The following is a 20,193-nucleotide window of genomic DNA, read 5'->3' as shown; positions in this document are numbered from 1 at the left end:
GAGAAAAAGGACTTTCTTATATATTGTCTGTCATATAAGCCTGACTACCTGTGCTCAGATCCCTAGAACCCACATTTCAAAGCTTGACACAGTAGTGTATAGAACTGTAATCCTGTGTTCCTAATAGAAGATATGAGGCAGACACAGGAGAATCCTAGAAGTTCATGAGTAATCTACCCTAGCGTAAGTAATAGTGAGAAACCAGAAACCCTGTGTCAAACATGATGCTATGTAAACAGTGATTTTCATAACTACCAAGGTTATGTCTGGCCTCCTCATGTATAGTATGGAGGGCACAGGTACGCACTCACACATGAATGTACACACACATATACTAAGCCCTCACATACATATACAGAATACAGCTTCTCACACACAATTTAAAAATTTACTATATGAATCCTTTCGCACTGAGACCAAACATGGCAGCTCAGCTAGGGAAAAGGGATCCAAAGGCAGGCAACAGAGTCTGAGTCAGAAACAGCACTCATTCCAACTATAGGGAATCCACATGAAGTCAAAGCTGCACATCTGCTACACACACACACACACACACACACACACACACACACATTTGTGTGTGTGTGTGTTATATTTCACCTAGGATCTTAGTTCTTGACCTTGTTTCAAAATGGAAATTCTTACCCAGAGTGGCCACTGTTTATACTATTAACTATACAATTGGAATAGGTGTGTGCTGTCTCTGACTCAGACTCTGTATTAAATATATATATATATATATATATATATATATATATATATATATATTACACACACATATATATATAGGTCGGGTCTACCCATGGGACCAGGTGAGTTGGCTCTTTAGGTTTGCTTGTGGTAACTTTTACCCCTCTGACTCTCTAAAAAAAGTAGGAGAGTAGGACTTGGTGATGATGAGATATGGGGGGCTTTGCTTTGACCAGTATGTAAATTAAATAAATGAATAAATTAAGGAAAAAATCCACTATGAGTGCAACTGAAAGGGTAAAGTGATTTAAATTTGTATTAGTAGCATTGAAGTTTGGTAATAGAATTTGTAACCCCATCTTGTAAGAAAATAATAGAAATACATAACAAGGGAGGATTTTTTGTTCAATTCTTGTTCATTTAAAGTTTCTGATATATCAACTATCTTATCCTTTTATAAAATAGCTTTAGAAAGTATGAGAATCTAGTAACATTCTCATAGTATAGTTGAGATTGTGAGGATAAAAAGTCAATGCCCATTGAGCACTCAGTATGTGGCTGACATGGTTCTGCCTTTATTCAACACTATATCTTGCCTGATCCTACAAGACTTATTTGGCTAAAAATTCAAATGAATATTTTAATGCTACAGAGCTAACAAGTATAATTAATAGTAATAACAGTCGCCACTATGGGTAAGAATTTCCATTATGAAACAAGGTCAAGAACTAAGATTCTGGGTGAATTAATAGAAGAACAGAATAGTTTTGTTGTCATGTTTTAAATTCATCTTTATAGTAACATTAAACATTACAGTACAGTCAGAAACCCAGGCCATGGGATGGTGTCAATCACATTTTAAATGGGTCTCTTTTTACCTCAGTTACCCAGGTCTTCATGCTTCCTCATAGACTTATCCAGAGGTTTGTCTTTTAGGTGCTTACGAATCTTGTCAAGGTGAGCATCATTGTTACACATCACACAGTGCATTATTTAATCATTCCAGCATCCCTCTAATGTATATATTTTTATGTAATTTTACAGTCTAGAAGACAAGATGAGACACCTGAAGCAATTAACTAACACATTGTCAAAGACTGTTCAAGAAATTGTATTAAAATTTATTGAATTTTAAATCATCTTTTACTATTTATGCAATTGCAAAGCTAGGCCTATATTACTTTTGACTCTAAAGTTCTCAATGAAGCGCTTTCTCTCTCTCTCTCTCTCTCTCTCTCTCTCTCTCTCTCTCTCTCTCTCTGATTTTTCTCTGCCTTCTTCTAAGGAGGTGATGGAGAGAGCAGACAGCTTCTCTGGCACCTATTCTGTAAGCAATCTCTGGGTGAGTAGCTGGGAGACATCTATATCTATGTCTATGTCTGTCTATGTGTATGTGTATGTCTGTGTCTATGTCTATATATCTAATCTAATTCTATAACTATATCTATATTCCAACTATTCCCAATCAAGAGCCATTTCAATCTACTTTTATAACATACTTAAAAGTAGAGTTGAGTGCCAGAAAAAGCAGCTTTTTCATTAGCCAAATCAATCAATCTTATCTGAACTAAAGAAAATAAATGAAAACTGTAAATCCATATCAGGGATTGGCAAAACTAAAAATGTTTTAAAAATGAGCTCTGTGCCTGCTTAATTTTTGATGATAGCTATAAATTGTGATGTCTCAAATGTAGAGGACAAAAAAGGGTCTATGTAGTCAATATACACTATTAAAAGCTAAAGAAATAGAAAATTCTCTAGTACAAAACTATTTCTCAAAAAGAATGTATAAAATCAATGTAAAAGAGGAGAAAATAAAATATCCTACTTTTTCTGTATGATAAGTGAGTGTATACATGTTTATGCAGGTGACTGGATGCACATATGAGATATGTGTACACATGTGTGCATGTGTGTATGAAGGTGACTATGCATGTGGGGAACTATATGTTCATGTGGGTGAGGGCAAAATCTGTTCTCTATCTTACTTTACGAGATGAGGTATCTCACAGAACATAAAGGTTATGCTTTCCTCTGAACAAGCTTCAGAGTTCCTGCTGTCTCCACTTCCCCAGAACTGGAACTGCATAAAACTGCTGTACTTGCCACTTCATTCATTCATTCATTCATTCATTCATTCATTTTCATATGATTGTTTTAGAACCAACATTAGATTTTCAGAATTAAAAGGGAAACAGACTCTGCAAACAGAACAATCTCTCCAGGCCCTAAAACTGTGTACATTTTCACTCGAAAGGTTATTTAAAAGAGCAAACTTATTATCAGATGTATCCTTGTTACAGTTCTCTGACTATACCTCCTTTGCTTTCTTTGATGTCTTACATGCAGTTAAGTAATATATTTCATATGCCCTACATTCACCACGAATTATTACTAATCTTGGATTGGTTGTAGAGTTAACACTTAGGAAGAATCAATATTAACTGAATTTCCTCCATCAGATTGACCCCTTGGCATGTCTGTGAGGAAGCTTTTAAATTGATAACTGATAAGATAGCACATAACCTAACATGGTTTAGGTTGCCAGCCCCTGAGCATATGGGCCTGGAATATGTAAAAAAAAATGCCTGAGCAGAGGATGGAACAAGCAAGCCAGTAAGCAACTTTCCTTCATGGTTTCTGTTTCAGTTCTTGCCTACAGGTTTCAGCCAGAAGTTCCTAACTTAAATTAACGATGAACATTTTTCTGGAAGCAAATAAACCCTGTTCTTCCTCCTTTGGACAGATCTTAATCATATCAACAGAAGGAATACTACAACACAGGGTTACATTTCTGTCTCAGACTTTCTCTTCCTGGTTTCTCACATTTCACATCTACAGGTGCCTTAGTAAGTGTCTGATTCTTAGTTTGCTTTCCCGACGGTCCAATATGTCCTTCCTCACTGTGTATGTCTTTATTCTTTTGTGAAATCTATTATCATCTGCTCTAAACTTAAGTTGTGTGCTCTTGTTAGATATACATGTACATATTACTTCCTCCATAATATTGTCTGGTTCATTCAGTCTATTACCATTTCCATCTTCTCTAGAATTTCTGTGATAGCGTTTACCAAGGATTTGGGGATAATGATACTGAATAATTTCATGTGGGCAGTAGCACCAGTGACAGTTCATTGGTCATATACATTTGCCAGCAATGCAGAGAGATCTTTTATAGTCCAGAGCTGAGAGATTTGATAACTCTGAGTCCCAATCCAGAAGGAAATTATTCTGTTTGGTGTCAAAAACTCTAAGCAGGGATCTAGATGTATATAATATGCTAATTATACTTTTATTATAATAGTGAGAGAATTGAAAAGGAGGAAAAGCAACTTGTTCCTTTCATAGAACCATTTGATGTGATCATTAAAATAAATATTGGAATGGGAATATGGTAATTCAGCATGACACTTTTATTTCCAGACTTGATATTTTGGCCATAAAACATTGGACATAATCAATTTCATCAAATTTAGAAACACAATAGTTTCCAAATCAAATATACAACAAACACCCTAATCACCCTCCTTTAAGATTTGTACAAACAAGATATGCTATTGGAGCATGGTGCTTATACATGTTTGTGAAATGTGATATTTCATCTTCTTATCAATTTGAATGGATCTCGACAAACCTTCTGACATGTTTATCAGGTAGTTTCTAGATTGGGTTAATTGAGAAGGAAAGATTCACCCTAAAGTTGGGAGGCACCATACAGCACAGTTCAGCTCTTTCTACTTCCTGACTACAGATAAAATGTGACTTGTCTACTACTACTACTTTCATGCCTTTACCACCATGAAGGACTAGACTCTAAACTGTAAGCCACAGCAAAGTTGTATTTGACAGATATTTTCTTGCAGTAACAAGAAAATAAAAAATACAGAAACAGACATGCTCATCTGGGCTGTCTCTCACGAGAGACATGAGTCTGTAATCTGAACATTGTCATCCTTAAATGGTGTCACTATAAAATGATCTAATATCAGATTTTGGAAATTATATAGAGGAAGCTTACTGTTAACTCCATGTCGTTTAACCCCAGGTAAGCTTGTGGACTTTTCTGATTCTTGTTCTAATGTGTCCCTGGTAGCACCTATAGACAGGGTCTGAGTATATAGAAAATGTCTCCTCATTGTTACGCAGGCTTCAAGACTTGAGTGATGGCTCATGAGGTAAAGTCCTTGCCAGAGAGAAACCTAAATCATAGTTTGGATCACAAGAACACAGGAAAAAGTACAGTGGCTATGTTGGCCTATCTGTAATCCTAGTATGCAGGAGGTAAAAACAAGGCCACACCACCACAAGTTGACTAATCAAATTAGCTACAGAGAACTCTGGATACAAACAGAAACCCTGATTCTGTGTAAAAGGTAGACTGATAAAAGAAGATATTTGATGCCAGCCTAGGACTGCCACACACATTTATCCACAAATGAATTCAAAATCAACCACATACAACTGACTGTGCAAATGCACATGTACACACATTCTCTCTCTCTCTCTCTCTCTCTCTCTCTCTCTCTCTCTCTCTCTCTCTCTCTCTCTCTCTCTCTCTCTCTCCAGCTGGATATGTAACAGAGAATTACTTGGCATCACTGGGAGGTCAGCTCCTCAGTCCTGGAGAAGCTTCATGAGCCAGGATAAGGGGACTTTAGGGCGCTGAGGCAGGTGAGGGTGGCTGAGTGGGGGAGCACCCTTATAGAGGAAGTGGGAGGGAGGAGGGTATAGTGAGCTTGTGGAGGGGAAACTGGGAAGGGGGATAACACTTGAAATGTTAATAAATAATATAACCAAAAAATAAAAATAAATAAAGAGAAGAAACAATGATATCAGGCCTTTTTTGTCATTTGTATTTTAAAGGATATTTTATTTCTGCTTTTGAGCATGTTGTCAGTTTGGGTAGTGACTAGAATAAACAGGTATCCTCCAGTCAGGTTCAATTTTACAATCACCTCATCTTCTGTAAGACACGGCTCACTTTTGTACAACTTACATTTGCTTTCTGGGTCAGTGTACAGAAACCTCACTCTCTTTTCACATTTTGTTTTCTGAGAACAGGCAAGAAAATTCCTTCCCAGGGGTTTTTATCTTGATATCTATTTCCTGTTGACTGAACAGGGGAGCAACCCAGAGCTCCTATCACTCACTGTGAGCTCTACAGGGACAACAGCAGGTCACTGAATGTCTTAGCTTAAGCACAACAAGCAGATAAATAGAACAGGGAACTCTGATATCCCAATTCAAGGAGATCCCAAACTAAAAAGCCAGGCTCAGTTTGTAGTGGTCTTCTTGATGGCAGCAGGAGACCTAAATGATTTTGGAGGATGCCTCTCTAAAAATCTCTTACTGTGTGCCTTTGGAAAGATTCCCCAACAGACCAGGTATCCACTGTAGTAATTTAGTCTTTTTTTTTTTTTTGATTGGATATTTTCTTTATTTACATTTCAAATGTTTTCCCCTTTCCAGGTCTCTCCTTTGGAAATCCCCAATCCCATCTGTACTGGCTAGTTTTGTGTCAACTTGACACAGCTGGAGTTACCACAGAGAAAGGAGCTTCAGTTGAGGAAATGCCTCCATGAGATCCAACTGTAAGGCATTTTCTCAATTAGTGACCAAGGGGGAAAGGCCCCTTGTGGGTGGGACCATCTCTGGGCTGGTAGTCTTGGGTTCTATAAGAGAGCAAGCTGAGCAAGCCAGATGAGGCAATCCAGTAAAGAACATCCCTCGATGGCCTCTGCATCAGCTCCTGCTTCCTGACCTGCTTGAGTTCCAGTCCTGACTTCCTTGGTGATGAACAGCAGTATGGAAGTGTAAGCCGAATAAACCCTTTCCTCCCCAACTTGTTTCTTGGTCATGATGTTTGTGCAGGAATAGAAACCCTGACCAAGACAAATTGGTACCAGGAGTGGGGTATTCCTGTGACAACCTGACCATGTTCTGGGGAGGACTGTGGAAGGACTTTGGAACTTTGGGCTTGAAGATCCATTCGTTGTTAAGAGCTCTGTCAGATGTTGTTTAGGAGCTTGGAAGATAATGTTGAGAACAGTGCAGAAGATGGAGGTTTGGTTTGTGAAATTTCAGAGGGAAAATTAAAGACTCTTTTCAGGGCCATTGCTGTTTTGATTGTGAAGATTCTGTAGTTCTGGTTAGCTGGGGCTGAAGAATCAGCTGTGATTAACAAGATACCAGAACTACTAAAGCAAAAACTTTGCATTACTGGGACTATTGATGCTGGTTAGCTGGAGCTAAGAAATTAGCGGTGATTAAGAAGAGACCAGCATCATTGAGGTGACATCTTCTGGGAAGTGTTTTCTGAGAGCACAGTGGCTGTGTTCCAGATATAGCCAAAGTTGTACCTTGTGCTGTGGCTGGACTTGGTAATGTGTAAGAGTCACCCAGCTGGTACTGGTTTTGAAGGCATGAAGGAGTTGAGCAGAACAGCTGAGGCTTGGCACTGTGAGAGGCCATAGAAGGCCATTGGTGAAAGTGCAGCCTCAGTTGCAATTGATGGCCCAGGACTGAAGGGGTCATGCAGTGTTTTGGAGATGCCAGTACCATGAGACGACCACCAAGAGCAGCAGCAGCAGCAGTGGAGTACAGGCATCTGGAGCCTAGAGGATGACGCATGTGCTACAAAGGGCCTGGCTAGAGAAGTGACCCAAGCCCTTGGAGGAGCCCAGAAGATCGTGAGTTGGATCCCAGACATTGGACGGTTAGAGATTGACTTTTGCTTTTGATTGTGACTGTGCCCTGATATTTTCCCTCTTGAAGGAAGAAACTGTTTTAGTGGAGCCCACAGTTAAGAGACTTTTAATTGTAAAAAGACTTTGGATTTTAAAAGAGATGGACATTTTAAAGAGTTTGAAATTTTAAGAATATGTAAAGACTGTGGGACTTTTAAAGTTATTTAGATATTGGGGATGAATAAGATTGTAAGGGTTGAGGCTTCCTAGTGATGTGTTTGTGTGTCAAGTTGACAAGGGGTCAATTGTACTGGCTAGTTTTGTGTCAACTTGACACAGCTGGAGTTACCACAGAGAAAGGAGCTTCAGTTGAGGAAATGCCTCCATGAGATCCAACTGTAAGGCATTTTCTCAATTAGTGACCAAGGAGGAAAGGCCCCTTGTGGGTGGGACCATCTCTGGGCTGGTAGTCTTGGGTTCTATAAGAGAGCAAGCTGAGCAAGCCAGATGAGGCAAGCCAGTAAAGAACATCCCTCCATGGCCTCTGCATCAGCTCCTGCTTCCTGACCTGCTTGAGTTCCAGTCCTGACTTCCTTGGTGATGAACAGCAGTATGGAAGTGTAAGCCGAATAAACCCTTTCCTCCCCAACTTGTTTCTTGGTCATGATGTTTGTGCAGGAATAGAAACCCTGACCAAGACACCATCCCTACTCCCACTGCCTCTATGAGGGTGCTCTCCCACCCACCCACTCCAGTCCTCCTGCCATGACAATCCCCTTCACCGGGGCTTCAAACAATCTCAGGCCCAAGGGCCTCTCCTCCCACTCATGACCACCTAGGCCATTCTCTGCCACATATTTTGTCAGCACCCTGGGTCGATCCATGTGTATTCTTTGGTTGGTGCTCCAGTCTCCAGGAGCTCCAGTGGATCTGGTCTGCTGTCAATGTTGCTCCCACCATGAGGTTGCAATCTGCCTTAGCTCCTTCAGTCCCTTCTCCTACTTTTCGATGGGGAACTTCAAGTTCAGCCCATTGGTTGGCTGCAAGCTTCCACTTCTGTATTTGTCAGGCTTTGTTAGGGCCTCTCAGGAGTTGGATATATCAGGTTTCCATCAGCAAGCACTTCACATGATCCACAATAGAATCCAGGTTTGGTGGCTGTATATGCGATGGATCTCCGGGTGGGGCAGTCTATGGATGTCCTTTCCTTCAGTCACTGCTCCACACTTTATCTCCATATTTCCTCCTGTGAGTATTTTGTTCACCCTTCAACAAAGTACTGAAGCATCCACATATTGGTCTTCCTTCCTCTTAGGCTTCATATACTCTGTGAATTGAATCTTGGGTAGTATGAACTTTTGGGCTAATACTCACTTATCAATGAGTACATACCATGTTTGTCCCTTTGTGACTGAGTCACCACACTCAGGATGATATTCTCAAATTCCATCCATTTGCTGGCAAATTTCATGAAATCCTTGATTTTTAAAAGCTGAGTAGCATTCCATTGTGTACATGTAGCTCATTTTCTATATCCATTCCTTTGTGAGGGACATCTGGGTTCTTTCCAGCTCCTGGCTATTATAAAAATGGCTGCTATGAACATTGAGGAGCATGTATCCTTATAAAATGTTGGAGCATTTTCTCAGTATATGACCAGGAGTGGGATAGCTGGTTCCTCAGGTAGTCTATGTCCAAATTTCAGAGGAACCGCCAGACTGATTTCCACAGTGGTTGTACCAGCTTGCAATCCACCAGCTTGCAATCCAACCAGTAATGGAGGAGTGTCCCTCTTTCTCCACATCCTTGCTACCATCTGCTGTCCCCTGACTTTTTCATCGTAGCCATTCTGACTGGTGTGAAGTGAGTCTCAGCATTGTTTTAATTTACATTTTAATGATGACAAAGGATATTGAAAATTAATTTAGGTCTTTCTCAGCCCTTGGAGATTCCTCTGTTAAGCATTCTCTGTTTAGCACTGTTCCATAATTTTTACTAGGGTTATTTGGTTTCCTGGAGTATAATTTCTTGAGCTCTTTATATATATTGGATATTAGCCCTCTATCGGATGTAGAATTGGTAAAGATCTTTGCCCAATCTGTTGGTTGCTGTTTCATTACATTGACAGTTTCCTTTGAGTTACAGAAGGTTTGCAATTTTATGAGGTCCCATTTGTCGATTCTTGATCTTAGAGAATAAACCATTAGTGTTCATTAGTGTTCAGGAACTTTTCCCCTTTGCCCATGTGTTCAAGAATTTTCCACACTTCTCCTTCTATTAAATTCAGTGTATCTGGTTTTATGGAGAGGTACTTGATTCACTTGGACTTGAGCTTTGTACAGGGAGATAATGGGTCAATTTGCATTCTTCTATATGTTGACTGCCAGTTGAACCAGCACCATTTGTTGAAAATGCTGTCTTTTTTTTACACTGGATGTCTTTAGCTCCTTTCTTAAAGATTAAGTGACCATAGGTGTGTGGGTACATTTCTTGGCCTTCAATCTATTCCGTTGATCTACTTGCCTGTCAGTGTACCAATACCATGCAGTTTTTATCACTATTGCTTTGTAATATAGCTTGAAGTCTGGGACCCTTACTCCCCCAGAAGTTCTTTTATTGTTGAGAATAGCTTTAACAATCCTGGTTTTGTTTTGTTTTGTTTTGTTTTGTTTTGTTTTGTTTTGTTTTGTTTTGTTTTGTTTTGTTTTTGTTATTTCAAATGAATATGAGAATTTTTCTTTTTAACTCTATGAAGAATTGAGTTGGAGTTTTGTGGGGATTTCATTGAATATATAGATTGCTTTTGTCAAGATGGCTATTTTTACTATATTAAATCTGTGGATTCAAGCATATGAGACCTTTTCGTCTTCTGAAGTCTTCCTCGAATTCTTTCTTCAGAGACTTGAAGTTCTTGTCATACAGATCTTTTACTTGTTTGGTTAGAGTCACAAGAAGATACTTAATATTGTTTGTGACTATTGTGGAGAGTGTCATTTTCCTAATTTCGTTCTCAGCCTGTTAATCTGTTGAGTATAGGAAGGCTACCGATTTGATAGAGTTAATTTTATGTTCGGCCTCACTGCTGAAGTTGTTTATCAGCTCTAGGAGTTCTCCAGAGGAGTTTTTCGGGTCACTTATGTATACTATTACATCAACTGCAAGTAGTGATATTTTGACTTCTTCCTTTCCAGTTTGTATCCATTTTACTTACTTTTGTTGTCTAACTGCTCTAGCTAGAACTTCAAGTACTGTATTGAATAGATAGGGAGAGAGTGGGCAGCCTTGTCTAGCTGTGCCGTGTCGCTCCTCCAAGCATCTGTGCCAGTACTCCTGGGAGACCAGTTCTCTCAGGGAGGAATTTAGGCATGGAGAGCTGTGGTATTGGGTCACCTCTGCGGTGCAGAAAGAAACCAGAAGGATCCTGTCCACAGCTGTTCCTTGGTACCTGTATCCTGATGGCGTGGGAAGTTGCCTCTTGGGCCAGAATTTTGAAGAGAAGTGGTGTTTTTACCTGTGCTCACAAGTGTTTTAGCATTTGTGAGACTGCATCTCTCTCTTGGTGGTATTTGTGTATGTAGTTCTCTGGCACAGGATCAGCTCTGGGAGCAGACATAAACTGGAAGGTGCCTGCTCCAGGCAGCTCCTCCGTTCCTGTGTTTTGCAAGTTCCAGGCAGGGGGGGCCCTCTGAGGCCCAGTGCTGGTTTTACCTGTACTCACAGACTTGTCTGCACTCCCGGGAGGCTAACTCTCTCTAGTTGAAACTTGTGTAAAGAGTCCTGTGGCCAATTTAGTCTTTCTTACCGTTTCACATAAAACACCAGGAATTTAACCAGAAAGAGTGGATGAAACAGTAACTCTCAAGTTCAAGGTCTTGGTTTGCATTCTGTTCTCTCCAGCCATCCTGTGCTGGCTGTGGACTTCTCTTCTGACCCCTAGACTTCCAAGTAAATTTGCTATGCAGTTTTTTTTTTTCTTAATCACATTTTTCACATCCTATTACATTGGGTTTTACATGTGATGAGACTACTTGTTACCTATCTTCTTTGATGCATCCCTCTGTATTTCTTCACTTCAGTTGTTTTTAATTGAGACTACATTTTTTTTTTCTGTCATGGCCAAGAAATTACAACAACTAATAAAATGCCAGGCATATATTCATGGATCTACTGACTCTCCCTCATTAAAGTAGAACTTGAGGGGCACAGGATTCTCCCTGGAGTCCAACAGTTACTCCTTCTGCCTTCCTCCAACTCCAAGTGATTTGGGGAGATGGTAGAAAATACAAAGAGTGAAAGTTTAACAGAAAAGAGCACTTCATGAGTCTTCTTCCTGAGAACCATCCTCCATGATTACATTGGGCTTATAGTGATGATGCTGGCTGGGATCCAACTATGAACCTGTAAGTAACTTCTCTCATTTACACTGTGAGTAGTCCTAAAGTCAAGTTGAAGTTTGATAGAATCATACATTGTCTTCCATTGAACCCTCATAATCTTTGAATTGTTAATTGTGTTTCCCCAGGAAAAAAAAATAAGGCATCATGAGTTTCCAGCATGTTTATATATCTAGGCTACAGTGTTGCTGATGAATATCCTTGAGCTTCTTCTATGGACTACACCTATAGAGCATCATGGGGGTTAAAGGAATGAGCAACAGTTGGGGTAGTTAGAAATGTGAGTCAAGTACTAGAAGTACAGCATTGATACACATGTGGCACATGCTCAGATTGGGGCCTGAGCTTCCATGTTATGAAACCATAGTTGTGAATAAGAAAGTAAAAGCAAAAATTATTATTTCATACTTTTGAATATAGTTTACAACCTCGATATACACTGGGGTATGTTATATAGGCCTTCCTTTATAATTTTACCTTTCATGGAAAGATGTGGAAGCTGAAAGTTAACATCAGGTGTTTCCTTTACACTGATTGTTCTCCACTTTATTTTTGGAAATGTTCTTTTACTGAATATGGAGCTCATTGACTTCAATAGACTGGATGCTAGTGAAGTCCAGGGATCTGCTTGTCATTGCCTCCCATCACTGGGGTGACAGATGGGTGCTTTCATGCCTAGTTACATGGCCTATGTGAAAGATATCTGCATTTCCCTATTAATGCTACCCCTTTATATGACATGTGATAGCCACCTACTTAAAACTCTGTGGATAATGTACACATGCATACACTATGTAAAGATTAGTTGGGTCTACTTGACACACCTATTACCTCAAATGTTCATGGCAAAATCATTTACAATCATTATGTTCTGGAAATTTTGAAATATACCATATTTTTATTATCTTCAGTTGCTTTAAAATGCACTAGATCACTAAAACTTACTCCTCTAAGGTGTGGACTTATATCTGTTTATCCACACAATACCTTCTCATTGAGATTCTCTCCAGCCTCTGCTAAGTACTATTCTACTCTACATATGGAATAGGCTTTTATTGATAGGCAGAGATGATACAATATTTGCCTTTCTATATCTAACTAATTTCTCTTAACACAGTGTCTTCCAAGGCCATTCCTGCTACCCTCAAATTCAATTGTGTCATTGCCCAGACTCCATTATTACTGATAGATTGTACCCTCTCTATGTCCACTGGAATATAGTTCTTACTGTCTGGCAAACACATCTATACAGTCATATCCATAAAATGAAGATTATAATACAGATCATTTTAGGACTGGGGCAATAGCGTAGACAGTAAAGTACATCCCACATAAACTTGATTGCCTCAGTTTCATCCTGAGGCATATGTAAAAGTAGGTGATGTGCCCATTCTTTGAATCCCAGTGCTAGAAATTTCAGTTAGGTAGATCTCTGGGGATCAGTAGGGATACCTCTTGATGAGATCCTGTCTCACTAAACACAGTGGCTTTGTGACTTACATATTCACCACATACAAACATACATATGAACAAGGAATCATACACTGTTAATACAAATACAGATCTGTATACACACCTCCACATGCATGCATATATGGGCATACAGTCACCCTGATAAATAGCTATTTTGTTTTCTAGCACTTAATTTCATGGTGTCTGTATCTGTAGCAGTAAAGAATCTCACTCACAAGATTTACAAACTGTCTACTCATAGTGAGTCTAAGAGGACAGAGAAGAGAAAAAAGTAATAAAAAAGATCTCACATCGTTTGAGTTAAATAATGATGATGATTTTGTCTATCTCTCCCAAGATTTTCCATAAGCCTTGGGGATGTAAAAGCCAGAGGAAGGTAGAGAGTGTGCATGACACCAACATTTAGCAATGGCATGGCCACTGCATTGTTTTCTTTTTTCTTTTTTATTGCATGGCAGTTGTAATTATCTGCAAAAGATCTATGAAAGCTTGGACCCTCAACATCCTATGACAGAGTAAGTGCTCACCCAGACACAGGCACTCTTAGAATCTATAGGAACTTAATAGTTGGAGGGGAGTGAAAGGCATTTTCTTAAGTGAAATAGCCACTGGCAAGGTTCCCATGTTCCTATAGTAAGGCCTAATCCATCCTTCTGTAAATTACCTTCATGATACTCATTGGGTCAGTCTCTCAAAAAGAAAGGATATGAAAATGTTAGTGCTACCATTTGGGACATGACAGGATATCATCAGAAGCAGATGGTATAGAAAGGGTAACAGGAATATGAATATGGTCTAAACATAAATGTATGAAAATAAAAATGCCTCATTCCAACTACTGTACATAACTATATGGATTTGTAATCCCATAATTATATGACATATAAGTATATGTGCATGTGTGTGTGTGTATGTTTGTGCCTCTATTGCACATGTGTATGTGGAGGTCACAGGAATATATCAAGAATCCTGCTGTATCATTCTATACATTATTTCATTTTACTTTGGGGAAATCATTTCTTATATTTTGGAAATAGATTTTCTCACTGATAGTAAACAAGAAACAGCCATCCTCCTGTCTCACCATCATCTGTGTGTGTCCATATCCAGGTTTTATGAGTACTGGGATTTGAATTCAGACATAGACACTCATGCTTTTACAGCACACATTTTTTACCTCTTAAACCAACTTCCCAGCTTATGCATGAAACTGTCTGATCTTGCAAACAGGAGTGCTTTTCTTGACTGTTTCAAAGCAAAGGCAGTGTTCATTGTTGAAAAGCACCATAATCTTTCTGACACTGTCAGTATATATCTGTCTAAAGATAGAAAACTTAAGTCTATGTAAGAATCACTTTCCAAGGTCCTGCATCAATGCTTAGGAACTTACCCTTCTAAATATGTTTCATGTTGCTGGAAACCTGCTCTGATCTTCACACAGTTGGCAGCTTCTCATGCATGCTTCATACATATCTCTCTGTGGGCACTGAATCCAGACCCCTCAAGATAGAGCTCTGTCTCTGAGTGTGAGTTAGTGATTCAAGAGAAACAAGGTTACATTATTTTCACTCTGCTTACAGGCTTTCTATTTTTTCTTCTTGAAAAGAGTTTGCTTACTGGGAACATTTTCTCCCAAATTCTCCAAGGTTTTAACATAATCTTATAAACAGAAAAGTTTATATTTACCCAAGGCTATGCATTAGAAATATATATATATTTCCCCATGGATACTCATGCTGCATAAACAATGCAGGTCTTTGTCCTAGAATAATATCATATGTTTTATGCAGAAGGACTATGCCCCATAGAACACTTGAAGCCTTAATATTTCTGCTACCACTCACGCAGTTCTTGGACATAGAAAGGTATTTAAAGGATTTCTTATCTACAAGGAGAATTACTTTTAGAGTGGGTATTAATCACCATGGCATTGAAGGTGTGGATTTGGGTGGATTTGGATGTATTGGGTATTAAAATGACCATACAGTAAATTCTAGTCAGTTTTTTCCCAAAGCATTTTGAAGTATCCATTTTCTTCAGCACTCATTTTTGCTCTTTTTTCAAATATTCTTCTCAGATAATGTGGTTCATCTTGCCTAGCAGCTAATTGATGTGCCACTGGGTGAGACTGTGAAAGTACATCCTGGAAGTATCAACTGAGGAGGCAAGTCCTTTCTCCAAGTATGCATCAACTTTATGAAAAAACAAAATATAAGGGAGCTCAGAGAAAAACTGCAACGGCTGCCTTTGTGACGGCATTGCCTGCGGGCAAGTGCATCCATCTCATACTGAGGCGTCTGCTGCCCTGCTCCAGTAACATGAAAGTCTATCTGCTGCAGGTTTCCCGTGAGGACCAGTCATTTACCAACAGTCCTCAAGGCCCCTAGCTGCATACTAGAGCTGCTGCAGCATCAAGACTTGCAGACAGAGCAGATACTTGATTCTCAACCTCTCCAGCCTACAAATGTCCATCATTAAATTACACAGTTGGTATCAGGTAAGGCAATTTAATGAATTCCATTACCTAGGTATTCACTCTTTCAGTGCTGCTGCTCTAGAGAACTTTATCTAATACAGATGGCAAGGGATGATTAGTCAGCCCTCATACTTTCCCATGATGCATGGATCTTCCATGCAAGACCAGTTGATGCTTTAAAATTATGAATTTTTAATGGAGTTTTACCATAAAACTGTAGAGAGAAATATCAGAAAAGGCCTGATTCCTAATAATAATGAGGAATGTAAATAATTTTAAAGCTTCTTAGCATGATAAAAAAAAACTTGAGTCTATTTTTTTTCTGTGTAATAAATTCATATTATGCTTAAACCCACAAAGTGCATGGCATTTCAATCCTATGGGTGTATGTGTTTGTAAAACAGAACAAGATGCAGTCTTTTCAACATCCCCAGGATAAGTCACAAAAGACAAAGCCTAACTTGTCAGATGCATCCTAATTGGCTGGAGGGTCTGAGTTTTATGGCTTCATTTCTTCTGGGCATGAAGACGCAGGCATCACAGTGCAGGAGTTAAAGGAAAAAGCAGAGAACATCAGTCAAAGGTGACAGGACTAACGCCCATGAAGAGAAAGTTTCAGTAAGAGCTCTCTCTTGCTAAGGTTTCTAAGGGACAACAACTTGTCCTACATGAGTCATAGGCCTGGAAAGATCGTGACAAATGCACTGAAGAAAATGAGATTTTATGCATTACAGTGCCAAGCATAAATCATTCTAAGGGCTGCCAACCCCTTTTTAAAATTTTTTTTTAACTGAAGGTGAAATTTAACTTCAGCCAGAGTCCCATGTTTTCAACACCCAACTGAGACTTCTGAGATACCCAGCCTTCAGGACTAAACACTAGGCTGGTTCTCAATCTTCCCAGTGTGAAACAGTTATTATTGGAATATCCAACTGATTATTGAAACCAATTTAATAAACTTTCTTGCAATATATGTCCTTTTGGAGGCTGTGAACCCTTGCATGTGATAAGTAGGACTATAATAATTTCAGTTTAAGTTTTCATGGTTCCATGCTCCCAGCAATAGTCAGTGAGTCACCATGTATTTGTGGCATTTGCCTCCTACCCTTAAGCATCCATATCTTTGAAGCATGGACTATTTCCCATACATCCTGTTTATCTCACTGTGCTTGATATACCATAAAGAGTAAAGGACACATTAAAAGATTTTAAGAGACAGAAGAGAGGAAAAGTGCTGCAATATGTTATGTTTTGGACAAGACACAGCAATTGCAATCATAAACTCAGCATTTGTAAATGTCTGCACTGTGTCATCAAAAGGATGAATCCATCAAAACTCAGATATGGAAACTAGGGGACCCTACTCCTTATGGCTGAAGTATGTGCTGCTTATAAATTTAGGAAGCTGGGAAAGTTATGTACACACATATGACCCCAACCACCTCCAACGGACATTTCCAATCCAATGGTCACATAGAGAATCATGGTTAAATTAAATGAGTCAAAAAACAATACTAAAAGTTATGACTGTGGAAAGGAAGTAATAGGAATGATAGGAGATCCATTAGGATGGCTAAAAGATAATGGAGAGAACATAAACATAATACTATCATAAGTGTATGAAATTTTTGAACAGCAATAACTAATAAATAAAAAAGTTTAAATATAAAAATATTATTTATGTTTTTAACTATTAATTTGTGTGTTGAGTTGGCCTATAAGGAAGGAATATGTGCCTGAATTGTGATTGGTGATAAAGCCAGGCACCAACTCTAAAACTCGCAGTAACAATGGCACCTATATGAGCTCTGTGTTACTGACTTACCATGTAGCTTTTTTCACAAAGCAAATCAGTGAGAGAAATTGATACATCATCACACCAAATATTGCCTCATGGAAGTATTTAGACATTCAGACATGTCTGTCCATGATTACAATTACGACATTCTTAAAATGAGTTTTTGATGGAAAAGGTCAGTCCATTTTCAGAGGAGATAAACCTGGGTAGGTGGCCCTGGGTTCTATAAGAAATCAGGCTGATCAAGCTACATATGCAGCTCTTGTCTAGTCTATGGCCTCTCTATCCATTCCTGACTCCAGGTTCCTTCCCTGCTTAAGTCTTTTCCCTAACTCCCTCAGTGATAGACTGCCTGGAAGTGTAAGGAAATTAAACACATTCCTCTCCAAGTTGTTTTGTTTTGCTTTCGTTTGGTATTTTTCTTTATGTTTTGCTTTATTTTTTGTAATGGTGTTACAATACAGTAAAGGAAATCCTCACTAAGACAGAGATTGGTAACAGGAGTGTAGTATACCTCTGACAGACCTGGCCATGTGTTTTGGGGAGTATTACAAAAGGTCTTTGGAACTTTGAGTTGATTAGCCTTTGGGTTTTAAAGCTTAGTAAGCTGGTTTATGGGATCCTAGAAGATAAAGGTGTTAAGAACAATGCAGAAGACGAAGGCTAACTTGTGAAGTTTTAAAGAGAAATTCCTTAGAATATTTATTGTTTTTGGTTTTCTACTTTGAATTAAGAATCTGTGATTTGACTCAGCTGTGTCTGAAGAATCAACTGTGATTAAAAAGAGAGCAGCACTTCTGAAGTGAAACCTTTACATTACTGGGACAACTGGTGTTTATTACCAGTGACTAAGAAGAGACCAACATCAATCACGTGAAGTATTTGAAGAAGTTCTTCCTAAGGGTCATCATACAAAAGCTGTGTTTCAAAGCAGCCAAGGCTGTTTTAAGTGCTGATAGCTAAACTTGGTAGAATAAGAGTCATCCAGGTGGGGCTAATTTTGTAGGCATGAAGAGGTCATACAAAAAAGTTGATGTGTGTGTGGGGTGGTTGCACACACACACACATGTATGACTGTTGTGGAAACATTAGCACATTTGGTAAAGTTATATAATATATAGTCACACATCGGAACTGAAGGGTAGCTACAACTTGTGCAAGATTGGCATTGCTGTCTCAGAGATGGTGAGATTATTTTTTAACATTAACTAGTTTATGCCATACAGTGTTACATATTATCAGCATCTCATTGTAGGGATTTATGACCCATTCTTATTTGTGGGTCTAACTGACATGGAACTTTCTTACTAGACAGTGCTAGGCAGGATCTGCAGGGACAGCTTTGAAAATGACAATGCCTGTATAGTTCTGGGATCGCAGGGCAGCGCCACTATGTGTGCCTTTGGTATTATGACTCTGATGGCCAACCTTAGGACTTCATGCTTGCAAGGCAAGCAGTTTACTGACCACACCACCTCACCAAACTATTGTTATTTTCCTTTACCATCCATTCCTACATCATCTTAAAACTCACATGTGACTGATATGTCAGCATTGCATTATCCTGAAAATTGGTCTCCATTGCAGGAGATTTGTGGAACTATGATAGGCAACCTATTTTGGTTGAATGGGGCTTGCTCCTTTGACCCAATAGAGAAACCTACAAGGGACGGAAAGGCAAACCATGTTCCCAGAATCAGGTGCCTGTCCATAATTCTGTGACTCAGTCACACAGACAATGTTCCAAGCTTCTGGCATTCTGGCTCGACTCCAACCCCACAGTCACCTGACTATAGCCAGGTATGCTCCTCACCACAGTTACAGGGCTGCTTAGCCCCTCCTCACTCTCTTAAGCTCTCCCCTTTCTTACTCTCTAACCCTTATTCTCTCTCTCCCTTTCCCCATCTCTCCATGTGGCCATGGCCGGCCTCTCTTTCTACCTTCTCTCCTTTCTCCTTGCTTTTCTACAATAAAGCTCTAAAACCATAGACTGTCTATGATCATCAAGGCCTGCCGTGCTTGAATGATGGGATGGGCTTTCTCCTTAAGAACGGGGTCTAACCTCCCGCCAGAAGGCCATCCTGTACTCCAGCCATGAATCTGAACAAGGACTCTTGCCCACTTGGGAACCATGCAGCACCCCCTCTTCCCCTGCCTTCTCTTCCCTTCATCTCCAGGGTGGAGTGCCACCCCCGGGGCCCCTATTCTGTTCTCAGCTCCTCTGCCATATCCAGCATGGGATGCTGGAGGCTGAAAAACTGGTACCTAAGGCTGCCCCTTGTCCACCACCCGCTGTGTGTGGTCAGTGGCTTAACACAGCCAGAAGCCCACCCGGGGCTGTGTGGAACGCATGAGCAACCCTCCTGTGTCCTCCTGCCCAGAGCGCCAGAACTCTGGCAGACTTGGGTTCTCTCCCACTCCCCTCTTTCCCCCACACCCAAGGCCCAACCAAGATTCCCTGTATGCTTTACATCTACTTGAGTTTAACATTCACTGCACAGCTTTTTTTTTCCCCCTAGCTTCAAATCAGGTTTGATTTACTTTTAAAGTTAAGATCTCCCAGTCTCATAAAAATATTTTCTTTTGCTGAAAGGACCCTGATATAGCTGTCTCTTGTGAGACTATGCCGGGGCCTAGCAAACACAGAAGTGGATGCTCACAGTCAGCTATTGGATG

The 20,193-nt window shown here is 39.7% G+C and overlaps 1 pseudogene; it reads right to left on the bottom strand.

The window, feature by feature from the left end:
* Nucleotides 1-20,193, bottom strand: part of Gm3116 (predicted gene 3116) — a 199,362-nt pseudogene that overhangs the window by 145,912 nt on the left and 33,257 nt on the right.

Source organism: Mus musculus, chromosome 1 (assembly GCF_000001635.26).
Source record: "Mus musculus strain C57BL/6J chromosome 1, GRCm38.p6 C57BL/6J".
Taxonomy (NCBI): Eukaryota; Metazoa; Chordata; class Mammalia; order Rodentia; family Muridae; genus Mus; species Mus musculus.
Note: the sequence above shows the minus strand (reverse complement) of the source record. Positions and strands in the feature narration are given on the sequence as shown.